This window comes from Gymnogyps californianus, chromosome 3, assembly GCF_018139145.2.
Source record: "Gymnogyps californianus isolate 813 chromosome 3, ASM1813914v2, whole genome shotgun sequence".
Lineage (NCBI taxonomy): Eukaryota > Metazoa > Chordata > Aves > Accipitriformes > Cathartidae > Gymnogyps > Gymnogyps californianus.
Window position 1 is genome coordinate 126,162,784 of NC_059473.1, and position 16,266 is coordinate 126,179,049.

Here is a 16,266-nt window from a genome sequence, read left to right on the forward strand (position 1 = left end):
GGGTACTTGATCACAAAATACCCTCCGCAACTGCAGCACCATCCAGCTCACCTTAGCTGTCTATTTTAGGACTTCAACGTTAACCGCAGATTATACATTACAGTAATTTCCCTTGAAATTAGTTCTGTATGAGCATTAACTTCAACTTTCAGTCTTGTTCTGCAAGTAATCCAAGTTGTGAAACACTAATAAAAAGTCCCAATGTGCATCTAAAAGTAGAGGGCGAACACTGTTTCAGCTATAAAATAACAGCTCTCAAATACTATTACTTGTTTGGCACAGATGGAGAAGCACGAATCCCATTAGAAAAGCGATCCCTTTAATATTAGAGAGTGAGTTCCACTGCAGATGCAGCCAATGAGGAAAAAAACCTCTTAAAAGTGATACTACAGTTTAGGCCTGCTGCACTCATGTTATCAGCTGAAACAGTAACTGTGAACATCTACTAAGTAATTTAATTCAGTAATTTCTTCTGTTTCCCACTTGCCAGACCCTTCTTTATGTCTGTTAACCTCAGCGCTCTCCTCATTATCGTGTATCAAAGGCTTTCAGAATACCTCTTATATATTGGCAAGCCACTGACTCAAATCTAGAGACACTGCAGATCTCTGGGCCTTAAAAAACTGTGATAATACCTTTCTTCCTAGATAAAAGCCTGTCTTACAAGCACGCTGGTCTGCTCTGAACATCAGGAGCTGCCTTTCCATGAGGGCAGACAGTGTCAAGGAAACAGAGACCAGAAGGCAGCCAGTGGCAATGTCCTTCAAGATGAGAACCTCTCCTAGAGGAAAGATAACATTGGTGGTGATTCTCCATTTTCCTTCATACCCGATCGCTTTCCCGGAGATGGAAGAGGGGCTCGTGCACTCTAGCAACATGAGAACATGGCAATTTAGCAAAGCCGGCACGAATCAGTTAGCATCGTTCTTGAGTGACAGCCTGTTCCTTGCACATTGAGTCGGACCTGCTGCAAAGGCAGCCGCATATGAAGATGTGATTGGAAAGCCTTGACAGGCTTCATGCAGACACCCGTGTGAATGCTAGATTGCACGGATCTGAGTCCCTGAACGGAATTTGTCTTGCTGTGCAGCTCTAGGCCTTCAGAGGCGTTCAGCTAACAAGAAAAAATAGGCAATGAGATGTAGACGCAGGGGTTTGGGTTGTGTGCTCTACGCTCCGCTCTATTCTGTTCAGACATGTCTCACAAGCAGCATGGGCACCGATGTTTCACCTAGTGAAGACCAACAAACAAGTTCTGTCAGATACAAAGATTGCATATGCGATAGCGAGGTTTCTGTAACCCGTTTTTTTCCTCCCATCTGCTGGGTTAGCGTAGCAGCTGGGTTGGTACAGATCATCAAACAGAAATGTACTTTCCTTAGTGAATACAAAAAGACATTAGTTTGAATGCATTGCTTCCCTACTGAAACACACAGTGGCAGGTGTTCAGAAAGGAGGTTAAAAACATCAATTTCAGCATTCCTCCAGGGAAAAACAACGCTTCTTTGTAGGCACGCTGTTAATTTAAGATGCTTATATAACTAATTTCTGAATATTTTCCCCTTCTGCCCCTGAACGATCAATCACGGTTGCTTTTCAGTGACAGAGACCAGTGGCCTCTTCCCACTAAAATGTATGAAATCGCAAATTAATGAGCTTGCTGCATATGTGAAGTGAAAGCACAAACACAACACCTGGCCCCCTCCTTTGGGGCACAGTTCCACAATAACGCTGATCATTTGATATTTCCCTAAGGATAAAAAGCAATGAAATTCAAATTAACCCATCCTTTTGTTGAAAATGGGAGAAGTGGGGGAAAGACCAAAGGGAATCTGATCCAACAGTCTCACTTTCATAACCATTTCCATCACTGTCATTGCTTTGAGACTTAGAATATTATACTCACACTGCTTGTTTCCCAGTAAAAAGTCACTGTAAAATAAAATTATTTTTCCAGGTTATTAAAATCCTGCAACTTGCTTGTTTTACTCTTATCCAACAAGCAAATCCATGCTACCATTCTGGCTACTAGGCTGCATAAGCTGAAGAATTGACAAACTAAAAGCACCTGAAAAAAAGGTAATGGCTAACCTGATTTAGCCCTCATTTAAGAGCTAATGACAAGGCCAATACATACTTCAGGAGCTTCAGAATAGCTCAAGTCTGTGTGAAACAGTCTCAACAGGGATCAGGAGACCTCCCGGCATCCAAAAGAAACAAAAGGAAACTTTTCTGGCTCTAAATACCAAAAGCCACATGGCTCACGAGATAGCCAGACTATTCCAAGCAGAATAAATACGATCATTCAGACTGTGGGATTTCTGAAGGCGCAGCTCTGCGCTATCACGTGAGAACACGGATGCTCTTTGTTTCTTGCTCTCGGTTGCACTCTTCTCAGCCGCAGCGGCATGAAAGCACCATGCATTAACTCTGCCCGTTGGTTCACATTAAAAAAATTAAATTGTTAGAACAATTATGAAAAAGCATTGCTAACTATTCTCCAGACTTACTTAATAACTACCGAGTTGCTATATAGCCAGAGTGGAAATTAAAGCAAAGTGATCAGCCTAGGCAAGACTTGGGCCAGTAACAGATAGCTTCGAAACCTAACCCAAGCTAAAAATAAATAAATAAGACACTGTAATAAAAGCTTATAAAATTACCATCTTAATGGGATACAGGCTATTCTGGAGGAAACTTATTCACCACAGAAGTTAAGTGTTAGCCCAGGCACTGCAGATCCATCTCACCATGCCGAACTGACCTGCAATACATTTTTTTCAAGAATTTAATCTGTTTAAGTGCCTAAAAAATACATCCTTATGAAAACTGCCTCTACAGAACATTTTAAATGCAATGAATTATATTTTAGAAGAATTTCTTTTGAGTTTCTCTGGCATGTTATGGGAATGAAATATATGGGAAAGAAATCATTCAGTTCATAGAACTGCACTGGTTTTCACCAGAAGTCAGCCCTTGTCTGCGTTGTGCCAGGGGAAAACACTGGAGTCTAATCACCTACTGGAAAAATAGCTTGAATAAAGAATAATACAGCAGAAGAGTGGCCTCTCACAAGGTAACGCTGCAGCGTTTTCCTCATCTATCTCCTTCTTGAAAAGGGATCCCAGAGGACAACTAAAAAGGTCCCGACTCATGACTAGAGTCTAATAACTCGCCTCCAATGCTTTTGCCCTCAGGCCCTGCAGTTAGTCACAGTGTCAGTAACCAGCAATCATCAAGAAGTTTGATGCTAACTGCTCTTGCTTTCATGGGATGGGAATGCAGACGACTACAGCTTCAGTGGTCACCTTACAGGTATCTCGCAACAATCTTGGGACAGGTTGATTCTGCAGCTTCAGGAGACTACTTCTGGGAGAACACGCTGTTTATCAAGGGAAAGCCAAATCTCAATGAAGCTATCAGGATGTCTGGTAATTTGTGGCTTTATCTTGAATCAGAAGACAGCATTCAATCACGGCAACTAATTTTTTAAGTGCTAGCCATGGCTTGTAATTAGAGAGATTGCCCAAGCACCTGCCTTCTGTTTTACCATTATGAGGAACTGGTATCATGAGTCTCTTAGCACTAATGCCAGGCATTAAGCATGGGAAAGGCAAGTCTACTTGAGCGTAGTACCCATGAGAGACTTGGACCTTTCTTTTCTTTTCCTGCAGACATGTGCAAGCTGAAGTGGGGTGTCCTTTGCAGAGAGAAAAAAGCAAGCACGTCCCCACCTGCCAGACAGTTGTTTTCCCCGGCACAGCTTATCTTTCCTCTTGTCACTGGAATAAAAGAATCGCGTTACAATTCTTGAACATATTCCTCACTTTGGACCATTTCAGCCCCTCTCCCGAATAGCCCCTTTTGGATGAGCTGTAGCTGTCTGACATAACAGGTCCAAGGACCCATAAACTCTTTTTTCCCTTACAGACCTGTGACTAACGCACGGATTAAAATGACAAAGTACCACTTCAAGTCAAGGCATGACTCACCCAAAGGTGTCTAACACAAAGGATGAAACAAACCTGATCTACTAAGATTTCTCTTACTTCAATCCCAATGCTCCCCAAAGAAAATGTCATGCAGTTGTCCTTACCCCTGTTGTGGAACCAGATGGCGTTACTGTAGTATTCTGTCTTTGTGCAAACAGGGATTGCGGTTGGCATGGGCTAAAATGGGTCAATAAACTTACAGCTGAAACAAAGTTTTATCAGCAAATGCTTCTTTACTGGCACCCACAACACACTGCTTGATATACCTTGCACAGAGATGAAGACAAGATTAAAGAAATGCCTACTTGAATTACTGGCAAATCTGTCAAATTAGGGATACTGAGGGGTCGCTGCAATAGGTTGCATTTGGCAGATTTGTCCCATGGCCAGAGAGACTGGAAGCTCCCTGTTGCCATTCAGAAAAAATAGCATTTTTTTTCTTCAGGTATTAGCACTTCATTGGCAATCAAACAATAAGAGAGGAAAAAAAAACTCCTAATGAATTGGAAAATCATATTTCTGTCAACCCTGCTGCTAAAAATGTACTTGGACTAAAATCTTTGCAGCCTTGGTATCTATTTTGGCAGTAGATATTCTTTCTTGAATTTATTCAATTCTTACAAGACAAAATTTAGCAAGCTTACTACGACTCAGGCTTGGAATATATCCCCGTTAATAAACTCCCACTTACTTGAATGAAGACACTTGGCATTAAGAACACAGAACAAAAGAAACATCCTTGGTCAAGTCAAGTCTTCCACTGCTCCAGCCAGCAATGGTACACAAGCCTATTCAGTTATCCAGCTTTATCCTGAAATCATGAGCTCCCCTCCTCAATTCATCATGTAATTCTCTAATTTCCAACTGAAGTTTATTCATGACCACGTTATCATTCTGCCAGCACTGCCATTTGACTTCAACAGCTCTTTTTTCATGTCCTTTATGGATTTCTAAAACTGCAACTGCATCCCTTCTTACTCTTCTTTGGCAAGGCTATGTACACTCTTACACCCTCCTCCTCCAAAGACGAGCTCTAACAGAATCTTATTCCTGGCACCCTTTCATTACTTTTCATTTATTTTTGTTTTCTTCTTACAGTCTTTTTTGATCCAACACAATGCAGTCAGTCGCATAATGCCATACCGAAAAAAATAGTTGCACATAAGATTATATTTGTTCCAAAAATGGTTCGGAATGAGTAATTACCACACTGTGAAATCAATGGAGATGAAGTCATAAGAAACAGATTAGTGTAATTCTGTAAAGATGCAAATAATAGCCAAAACATAGCTTAAAGCAAAAATACAGAACTTAGGGGAGAAGAAACAAATAGCTATTTTAGTAAACATGGTATTTATAAAATATTTCTTATTTTCCACAGACAGACATACTATATTCATTAGTCTAAAGGCCTTCTTTTTCAAGTTATAGTGTGAACGGAATAATACTAATGATCATTTACATTATTTGACTTTAAAAAATCAGTTCAACTGAACCTTTAAAAAATAATTTGGTGTCAGGGTTATTACATCAATTGAGAAAATTTTACAATGTAATACTGAATACTGTAATACTGTAAGGGTGACTGAACAGTGGAACAGGCTGCCAAGAGAGGTTGTGGAGTCTCCAGCCACGGAGATATTAAAAATTCGGCTGGACACGGCTACGAGCCATCTGCTCTAGGTGACCCCACTTTCAGCAGGGGCTTGACTAGACGATCTCCACAGGTCCCTTCCACCCTCAGCTATTCTCAAATAAACACAAGGGTATAATATACTCAAATATAATAACATGAGTTATTAATGCCCTATTTCTACTTAAAACTCCTCTTGGTTCTCTCTGAAAGAACTGCTTCAGGACTAGAGATGAAAGTATTTTCATATATTAAAGTTGAGCTCTTAAGCCTATACAATAATGCATTTTTAGAAAGACAAGTCCCAAACTTCAGACATGAGGAGAAACATAGTCCGGTCAAAGCATTATAACTCTGATCTGTGAACGTTCTACATCCTGGAAGATGACACAGCTCATCGGTTTTGATATTGCTTATCAGTTTTGATGCTCATCAATTTATGATACCGCTTATCAGTTGTGTGTTCATGCTTTGACTCTTTCATGGTGAAAATGAGAAATAGGCACTGGTCTTAGGTTTTTTGAGCATAACAGATATTTTAACATAATTCAGCATTAAAGATTATATATAATGACTTCAGAAACTCTATTAAAAAAAAAAACATGAACAAAACACACGTAAAAATGTATCTGTATTGCTAAGAATATAAACTGTTAATGAAAAACATGTGAATAACCCAGCTCTTTGGATAACTCAAATATAGTCTTTTTTTGTATAAAAAGATTCTTATTTATAAAATATCCCCACCCATATTTTTATGTTTCTCAGTTGAATTTTGAAGCTGCACCTGGTTCTTGAGTGGGCTCAGCTCACGTGGAAAGCAAACCCTCCTGCATGTTAGGAAGAGATACTGTACTCTCTGTCTGCATTTATTTTTCTAGGAAATACAATAATTCTCTGTTAAGAAAAAAGAACTAATAGAAGGATGATGCTGGGGAGCACTGTTTGTTCATATGAATAATGTAAAAGAAAAATCAAACTTGAAATGTGCAAGTATTTGTTACATTTTCATTCTATATGGCCCAGCCACGTCTAAGTTAAGAGGATGTTTACCAAGATCAAGGCACATACAGAACATGTCCGAGAGATCTGGACCAGTCTTACAGGTGAACCTAGTTCATTTATGTCATTATATTCCATCATTAGAATAGACCTATGATTTTTAAGTATAGTCTTTAGTTAATAATACTGATTTCAGGTCTAGAAACAAATTGTTTTAACAGAGAGAGCAAACGTCTTTCTATATTTGTGTATTTACAGACTGTATTCTGAACTGCTTTATGTTACACCACTAAGCAAACTTCTCAAAACACTCACAGCGGGAGTTGGTTGCTCATGTTAAGCCCGGTGGCATTATAGATACGGTGACTGCAACCACAATTTCCTGAAAAGCCGAAGCTTTCAGAAGAAAAGCTATTGTCAGCAGTATAACTGTCAGAGCTGCTTAGTCCTGAGACCAATGACATGCAAATGTAAGTACCCTTCCAGGACTGAAGTTTTAAAGATTTGTTGAAAATAATAACGATACTCGGCAATCATTAGGAATAAATGCACAGAAGCGCAGTGTCTCCGAAACGTATTGTACCTTGTGTTTCTGTGCTGACAGGACAAGTCATTCAATAGTCAAGGAACGCTACAGAGAGCACAACAAAAGCCATCTTACTGAAATCCACTCGGATGCAGAATATTCGGACTTACAAACATCGAGGTTCAGCATTCGCTGAGATTTTGGCAGAGATCTACAGTTAACACCCCATGAAAGATTTTCTCTTCGCAAGCTGGTCTACAGCTATTGTGACGTGACTGTCCAACATCTCAAAGCAACTCTGAAACCCAGTGAAAGTCATAATCATTAAAGAATGCATTGCTATTCAGAATTTTCAAATGCAAATTATAGGCAATTTCCTTTAATTTATTAAAATTAAAAGTTAAATCTTTTTTTAGGTGACTGATTTCCTAACACATGTACTGCAACATTCAATTCTGACAGTTAAGAGTGACTGGTGCTTCAAAACCAGAGAAATCAGACCTCCTAACTTAGTTTTTGTTGCCATTTTACTAGCAATTAAAAGAGTCAGTGGAAAAAGAGAGCTTCCTTAATAATCAGAATTAAAGGCTGTTCTAGATATAAAGCATGCTTATTAAAAAGAGAATAGAATGAAACTGAGAACTCAAAAACAGCAAGATCTGACCTCCTTTGGCAAGTCATCCTCAGCAAAATACTGAATAAAAAGAAAGAAAAAAAAGAAAAAGATGACCTTGAGGAGTCATACTTGGGTGCAAGTACAAATCAACCTGTCTGAAGATAATGGTTGAGAAATCAACATTTCCCTTTGTCTCCAGCTCAGTCAATCCAATTAAAAAAACAGCCAGAAATGAGTCATGTGAATGAAATGATTGCTTTCACTCAATATGTTAATTGAGTGGAAATTGCATACATGCCAAGGTGAGATAAGAGAATACATTGCATCTATGTAGGATTTATCAAAGACCTGGATGTGCAAGGAGGAGACAGGACTGATATTACTAATGCTGAAAAGGGGAATTCTGAGAAATTAACTTGAGTATATTCTTTTCCTTGAATATATTATTTTTCCTAAGCATCTAAAACAGGAGAAATTAACTGAATCACTGCTAGGAAACAGTGTAATACTGTGATTAATGTTGTTGTTCTGAGCTGACATTACTTTTGTTTTTGAAAGAAGCCTAACTTATAATTCAGATTTGCTCAGTCTCTTCTGAGTAAACAGCAATATGGAAAATATGTTTTTATCTCAACCTCTTTTTTTTTTTAGGACAGAATAATTACATTCAACAAGAAGCAATTCCTTAGGGCAGATTTAAGCAAATCCATTACCTCTTCTAAGAGGAATTCTAAACAATAACTAATGAAAAAGAAGGGGGAGGAGAAATCTAGATTTATAGACATCTCTAAATGTATTCTCTTTATGCCTGTGCCACACACAAACGGTGCTAAGACATTTCTTAACAAAGCCTCTTTTCTGTATCCAGCTTAGTGCACTCCCCCGCATGTTTCTGAGGACCCACTGTAACACAGATGGTAAAACAGCTGAGAGATTTTGTATTTAAAAAGATAGTGGCAACACCCCTGATTAGTGGAGAAGATGGCAAAAACTGGAAAATGCCATATATTGCAGCCAATAAAAATGGGGAAACTCCATCCCAACTTAATCAGCACCCCAAAAACGCAGACTCTACTTCTCAACAATTACTTCTTGCCACTGTTTTCGGCAAGATGTTTGCAAGCCCCATCTTTTCTTCTCTTTGGTCCGCGTGTGCAATTGTTCTAAAGCACTTGTGCATGAAAATAAAGCCTGTGTCAACAGGGGCTACACTTCACCCATAATGCAGCCATGGGAAAAGACAGTCTGCTACAAGAGCATTTTGTAAGTGCACGCGAGTCAACTTTGCCTTCACAAAATTTAAAACCTCTACAGTAAATTCAAATGTCTATTAAGAATTTTTTGGGGAAAAAGTACTATAAAAACTGAACACAAACAATTTATAAAGTAAGGCTTTTTTCTTTGTTTTTCTTCTCTTTTTGGGGGGATGAGGGAGAAATGAAGAGATGTAGCTGCAAAACCTGAGCTGGAACTTACTGCAGCTTGTCTCAGTGAGTGTCTCCTTTGCTTCATCCCAATTTTATTTAAAAGTAAGCACTATGAGATACAATATTCAGCACAGTGAAGTAACAGCAGAGCAGATGACTAAACACTCCCGTACTCTTGGCTCTCAGCCTACCATTACTTTACCACCATAGTCACTTTTCAGTTGGCACCTGTTCACAAGCAAGCTCCCCTGCGTTGAAAAGGTTCTGCAAGACGGCTACGCGTAGTCTCTGCTTTCAGTAACGTTCCTGCGGTGTTTGTTCGGGGCACCAGGCATAAAGTAAAGGAAGCACAAAGCCATGCCAAGTGGGAATGAAACACACTTGAAAATGTTACCCCTACCCCTGTCACGTGGGCAACCTTTAAAAAGGATGCAAAACAAACAGAGCAATTTATAGTTGTTAGTGGTCCAAACCAGTCTGAAGAGATTTTTGTCGCAAGAGTGTTAATTTGGAGACATCTAAAATGACCTTGAAAATTTACAGTAAAAAAAAAATTAACTGTGATTAGATCAAAAAGTACATTTGTGAAAATGGGCAACAAGAAAACTGACAAATTCTTGAGCAAAAATTATCAGCAGGTGACAGAGATTAATCCTAATATTAAAATCCATTTCTCCAATGTTAGTTGTCAAATAATGCATTAAAATAATCTGTAATGCAGCATAATTTCAATATTAACAGAAATATATTAGCAAGCTTGTACTTTGTTTTCCTTTGTGCCTGTACTAGATATGTATAACTGCCATCGACACACAAGAGGTACTATTAGCAAAACATTCTTTCCATTTACGCTTTTGGTATCTTAGGCAACCACAATTAATCCTCTCTCCTCTATCCGACACCAGCAATGAACAGAAGTGAGTGGGTGAGAACTCCTATCTTCAATAAAAACCCATTTGACATTATTACACAGCAAGACTGGGGCCTCGTCTTGGAATGAAATAGGTAGAGCGGAGAGGAAAAAAAATTGGCTGGACTGACTGTCTATTTTTGTCGCCGATGGAAATGATATTCGGTATTACAGCATCTTACAGCATCGCTCTTAATAATTAAGTCCTTAAAAATACGAAGGCAGTTTTCATTTTTTTTAAAGCAAAGATCAGAAGGAAAATAGAAAAGATTTAAAGAGATAAGCATAGTAACTGCTTCAAGAACTTGGTTAAAATTACATTTGCAAAAATAGTTGTGTTGTGCTCATTGTTCTTGCAAAAAAAGTCTTCTCCATCAGTAGTTGAAGCACATTTATACGACGCTTAGCAAAGCAAAATCATCTGTCCATGGGATTCCCAAATGCAAGCCTATGTCCTTCCAGGTACTGTGGTCTTAGGTAGTTATTTATGTCCTTTCTTCAAAAATGAGCAAAAAACATGTTTACCAAGTTTTCTTTCTGGAATGACTGCTATTCAAGCCAAGACTGGTCAGGATCTAGAAAGCGTGTTTAAAAGGTGTTGAGGCATATTCTGATTTTTGAAGGGGACAGATTGCCAAAACCTCCCCAAACTCTCCCTACCCCTTCTCCACAAAAAAATTCCCCAGAATTTTGTAGCAAAAATTCTAACATAAAAATATCCAATAAGAGCAAATGTGACCTCTTCAAACAGATAATAAGTTAAGTCAGAGTACAATTCATCTGAATGTCCAATGAATCACTATAAAAATGCCCATTTCTCTGCTTCAGCTAGAAAAGGAGGCTAGGATGTCTGGCTCAGACAGAGACATCTGAAATTAGATAAATGAACACTGCTCTCAGTAGCTGTTCTTGATTTTCACATTGTTTTCATTCTAATATATGTCCATTATTTTATCTCTGAAATTCCTCTGGTTTATATGAGGTCAAGCCCAAAGCTAAAAAATAGATGATATAGTGAAGAAGACACTGCACAGGCCCAGTGCCATACGTTTGTTAAGTTGGCTGTAAACAGACTCCATAGCTGGATCTATACATCTCAATGCCTTCCATGTCTAAATGTACTCATCACTATTTTCACTTCTGGTTCTGGGCTTAGGAATCTACCTGGAGTACATTACAACAATGACTGAGCAAGACTGGATGGATATTCAGCATCCAGCACAAAACTGAGTTCCTAATGAAAAATAAAAGAGTATTTCCAATACAAAATCAGAGTTTGCAATTTGTTCTAAACTCACCCTGCTATCAGGTCTTCCCCATCAACAGTAATACCAATGTGCTATCCACCTCTGCTTCCATTCCTCTAAATAATATTGAAAAGATAAGCAGGGAGAACCACCTTCACTATTAGCAAGTTAGCACGAAGTTCTTTTAATCCAGTAAAGCTACATGAGTAGGGAAATGATGAATATCAGATCACAAGCAAAGATAATTCATACTGCTTACTTTCATTTCTCAAGGGCTCCCACTAGGGTAGCATATGTCTTTGAAATAGTTTATTTTTCTTTTTTTTCTCTTTAATATCTAAATTAGATGTCTCTCCCACCAGCACAGTGCCATGCCTAGCCCTGAGGCATTCGTGAAAACTGTGGAGAGTCTATTTACGTTTGGATTTAAGAGAAATGAATCTTAACTCAGGACCTTCTTTACTTTGCAGGAAATCTGATTTTGTGGTTCAGCCCAGTAAACCTTTCCAGGCCTAAACTACCTTACACAGTTCAATTACGGGACTAAAACAAGAGGCTTTTAACACCTTCCTCTGCCATCCCAGGAAAGCAGACACATTTCCTTATCTTGGGAAGATGACAATTACCACTTTCTTCCACCTTTGAATGTTTCTGGCTTGATGCAGCTCTTTCCCTTTCTCTGGGCTAGAATAGCTGTATTGACCATTTGAACTCCTACTTTTCATAAGAGAAACGTACATTACAACCAGCTTTGGAGACAGACTTTGCTGAGTATCTATTTCACTTCGTAGCCAAATTCATCCCAGTTTTGAGACATATTTTCATAGACTGGGGCAGGTCACTGTGTCCCAGTTTGATTGCCTTTGTAATTTCCAAGAGGAACAAAACTCTGACACTCTCCTTTTAAAGAACAAAACACTGTGGTGCCTGGAGGACAAGAATATGTAACAGCAGCTAAATGCACTTGAAACTTTTTTTTTCCCTTTTAACTCTACTTTTTACCTTACATCAGATATATCTGAGGTTAGATGTCTGACAGAAAGGAACTTGCAGCTTTTATAGCAACAGGAATTCAAAACCTGACTGGACACGGTCCTGGTCTGACCCTGCTTGAGCAGGGGGGTTGGAGTAGACAATTTCCAGAGGTCCCTTCAACCTGAGCGATTCTGTGCTTCTGTAAAGTGACTGGCCAAAATTTTATCCCAGTCCACCACTTCATCTGAATTAGTTCCCATAGCGTGACATGCTCCATCAACATACAAGGTAGAAATTGCAAAGTAAGACAAGAAAGAGACAAACTTTGAAAGCTAACTGTTGGATCAGGACTGCAGACTAAAAAGCCAAGCCAGTACCAAGAACTTTTTAAGAATGGTAAAATTATTAGAGAGATGATGATGATGACGATAGCCACACTGAACAGCAATAGAAGCACGCAGAATCTTATTTCTCCAAATGTCCCTCCTTGAGCCCAAGGTTACAAAAATCCAACTCTCTGTTCCAAGGCTCTGCCCTCTGAACGATGATAAGATATTGGTAGAACCACCGGTGCTACAAACAGAAGCAGAAGGAGGAGCAGCAAAGCATGTATTTTCAACCGTAGCAAGAGATGACTAGATGTGATTATTTTATGATTGAATTGTGTCACGCTTCTCTGCTTTTTTCCCTTCATTTCTGCATTTTACCTTGATGTAAAATTGCGCTATACTCTCATAAAAAAGATTATATATGAGATAAAAGTCTGACCTGAAGAACATGTAATGCACACAGTCCAGTTAAAATGCTGCATTTATGATGAGGGTACCAGGTTCTATAGCTAAAGAAAATTAATTTCATTTTCCATTGCATGAACTCCTCTTGCACAAAAACATTAATCCATTTTCTGAGGCCAAGCATAAATTCATTTTTTAAGGCAATGAGTGAAGAGAGGGATACCAACATAAAATTCAGCGCCTCATTTGAATATTACTGTGCTGCAAGTAGATTACAACGGCACTGTTCCCTGCTCCAGAAAAAGAAAAATGTCCCGACCTCGGTGAAAAGGGAGGTGGATGGGTTAAGACATTTTTAGGCCAGCGTGAGCAGATATTTCACAGAGAAGTAATATTAACTGGAAAGATTACATCACTGCAATTACTGCAAATAGTCCTAGCATCAGAAACAATAAAAATAATTATTTGTGGTAACACCTTAGTCAATTTGCCGTTATTCATATTGAAAGAAGGATACTCTAATATAGCAACCTTGATATTTTTAACCAAATTAAGAGATTTGTCCAGGTTGATACAAAATGCAACTCCCTGACTTGCCTGTTTAAATTGACATCCACAAAACCAATGCATTTCCCCTATAGTGGGGAAAGTGCAACTAAATTTGTTAATCATATTAGATACATTGTATATACTGTAAATAAACCTCACCTCTCAACGTAGGAGCTGTTTTTCCTTACTGAAGGAGACTCAAGGAAACAATATTCACTGCACTTAACTTCTGGCGGCTCATCTCAGAGCTCATCTGAGCCCTCACAGCCATGGTACGAGAGGGGTGACTGCTGCCTGTTTTACCTGCTGTCGCTGCCCAGGCAACAGATTAAAGCTACTGCCTGAACTGCAGCAGCCCACGATGCTACAGAAAACTGAGGACCGGGATGTGCTCATGGGGAGAGAGCTGCTGCCAGCTTTTACAAACCCTTCCCCTCCTTCCTAGTCTCTCCCAGAAACTGGGAGCATCAAGGACACCGAGGGCAAGGTAAGGTAACATGAGCTCCTTTTTGCCCTGCACTTACTCCTCAAAGAGAGGGAATACTGGGATATTGATTTCCCGTCTTTGTGGCAGAAAAGTTTTTATTTCACAAGGAAAGCAACAGATGCCCCCCAGATCTGACAAATAACCATAATAATACATAGCCAGGTCAACCCAGGAAACATCCAGGTAGCCAGAAATCAAGATCGAAGCATAAAGGTATCTTGTTGCTTCCTCCATTTTGGAAGTATTTAGCCCTTTAGGTAGTCAAAGAAACATGACGTCGAGTTTTCATTTGAACACCAGCTGCCGAGGCCCTCTTCGGTTTAGCAGCAGCCAAGAGAATCTGCAGCAAATTATTAACCCCGCGGTATCTCCTGCATGAAGCAGTCACACAGGAGGGAGGCAGGGAGGCATGCCTGTAGCAGCTGCATACTCGAACTCCCCCATTAGCAATTTTCCAGAATGAGTTACTGTGGCATCATCCTCTGATGGCAAAAATGATGTAACGGTTGAACGGACTAATGAATTTTTAACCTTAGATTTGCTCAGTGTGCCTATGCAAGCAGCAAATTCCAACTACCACAACCCTGTGTAAGTTTTGCACATAAAACCTATGTCCACTGTGGAATCAACTACAGCTCTCAATTTAGGACAGTCTAATCCCAAAAACCGATATTCAAATATTTGAAGTTAAGTTAAATAACATCAAGGCTTAGAAAAAATATGGTCTTATTCTGCAAGTGAGTGATACTCTCCACAAAGCTTTAAATTTTCCCCTAATTTAATAAAATATTTTACTAGCATGATCTAAGGATAAAATTATTTTTCCCCACAGCTTTGGAAATCTGTTTCAATTATAAGTCTGGATAGTTTAATTAGGGAAGCATGTTTAGTTTAAGAAAAAAAATTGGATGGGTTAGAAGAAAAACCCTTCTAATACTCCCTAGGGTCTACGGGTCCTTCAACCCAATTTGATGTGAATGAAACCATTATTGTTCTTTTGACTCCCGCTGAGCCATTATGTTAACGGTTTTCTAGAGATTTGAGTAGCATTTTACTACATGTTTTCGTTATTCCACTAGCCAGGATTTTAGCCCTCAGACATCAGAAGTTTCAAGGTTTAAAATAGTTTTTGTTCAACATTCTGAGGAAACAATATCCTTTTAATTTTATAGATTTTTATACAAATTTTAGATTGGCATATGGTGAGTATTTGAAACTAACTGAGAGAAAACCGCATGTCCCTCTTTTTCTCTCTTCTTAAGCATCAGTCAGTTTAACATATTAAAACCTGCAGCAATGAAGACTCAATCAAGCAAATGAAACTGAACACACCCACTGACAGATATTTCCTGCCATAAAAATGCTCACACATTGGATGGGAGGGAAGAGTCACACCCTAATAAAATCTAACAGAGAAAACAATAAAAAGGGTTAAAAGGTAATAAAAGCATTATTATCAAGCTATATAGACTAAGCCAAACCTTTAAGTGATATTTTATTGCATTAAAACGTGAGCTTTGATGATCCAGATGGTGTTTTAACTGCTTTAGAGCCAAAACCACTTTTTTTTATACCCCTGTGTGTGCAGCTATATAATAGATGCTTGCTGTACAACCTTCTTGAAATAAAGTTGCTTTCAAATAAGTTGCAGAAAATATCTGTGCAATATCATTCCAAAAACAATTTGCCACTTTGGCTCAAAAAGGAAAGTAGGCTTTGAGTAATTAATGCTTACAATCCCTTCTTTGCAACTGCACCAGCATAATATTGAAGTAAACAGCAGACAGTTTGGTATCTAGTGCTCTTAGAGGCTTCTGTTCCTGTGATAACTCAATTAAACAAATTGAGCAGGTAAGTGTAATTTTCTTGAAAAAAACAAAACTGATGAGCTGTAAGCTCTGGTTTTCTTCAGAAGACACTTCAAGTAAGATTTTATATAGACGTTTCTGACACATGCATAGACTGCTCTAAAATGAGCACAAAACCTCGAGGCTAATCAAAGCAACAAAACTGTTACAGATGAACAACAAAAACTAGAAAAAGCAGTAATCAGGCTGATGACAACTCAGTTTAAATGCCAAAACTCCGTCAGAGCAAAACTTCTAACATGTCTCTAATGATCAAAAATAAACTCATTAAGTCCTGTTCTTGAAGTTGGTTTAAAATAG

At 38.7% G+C, this 16,266-nt stretch overlaps 1 protein-coding gene across 1 annotated transcript in view; it reads right to left on the reverse strand.

Moving 5' to 3' along the window:
* Positions 1 to 16,266, reverse strand: part of FZD3 (frizzled class receptor 3) — a 60,695-nt gene that overhangs the window by 9,439 nt on the left and 34,990 nt on the right. The window lies entirely within an intron of this gene.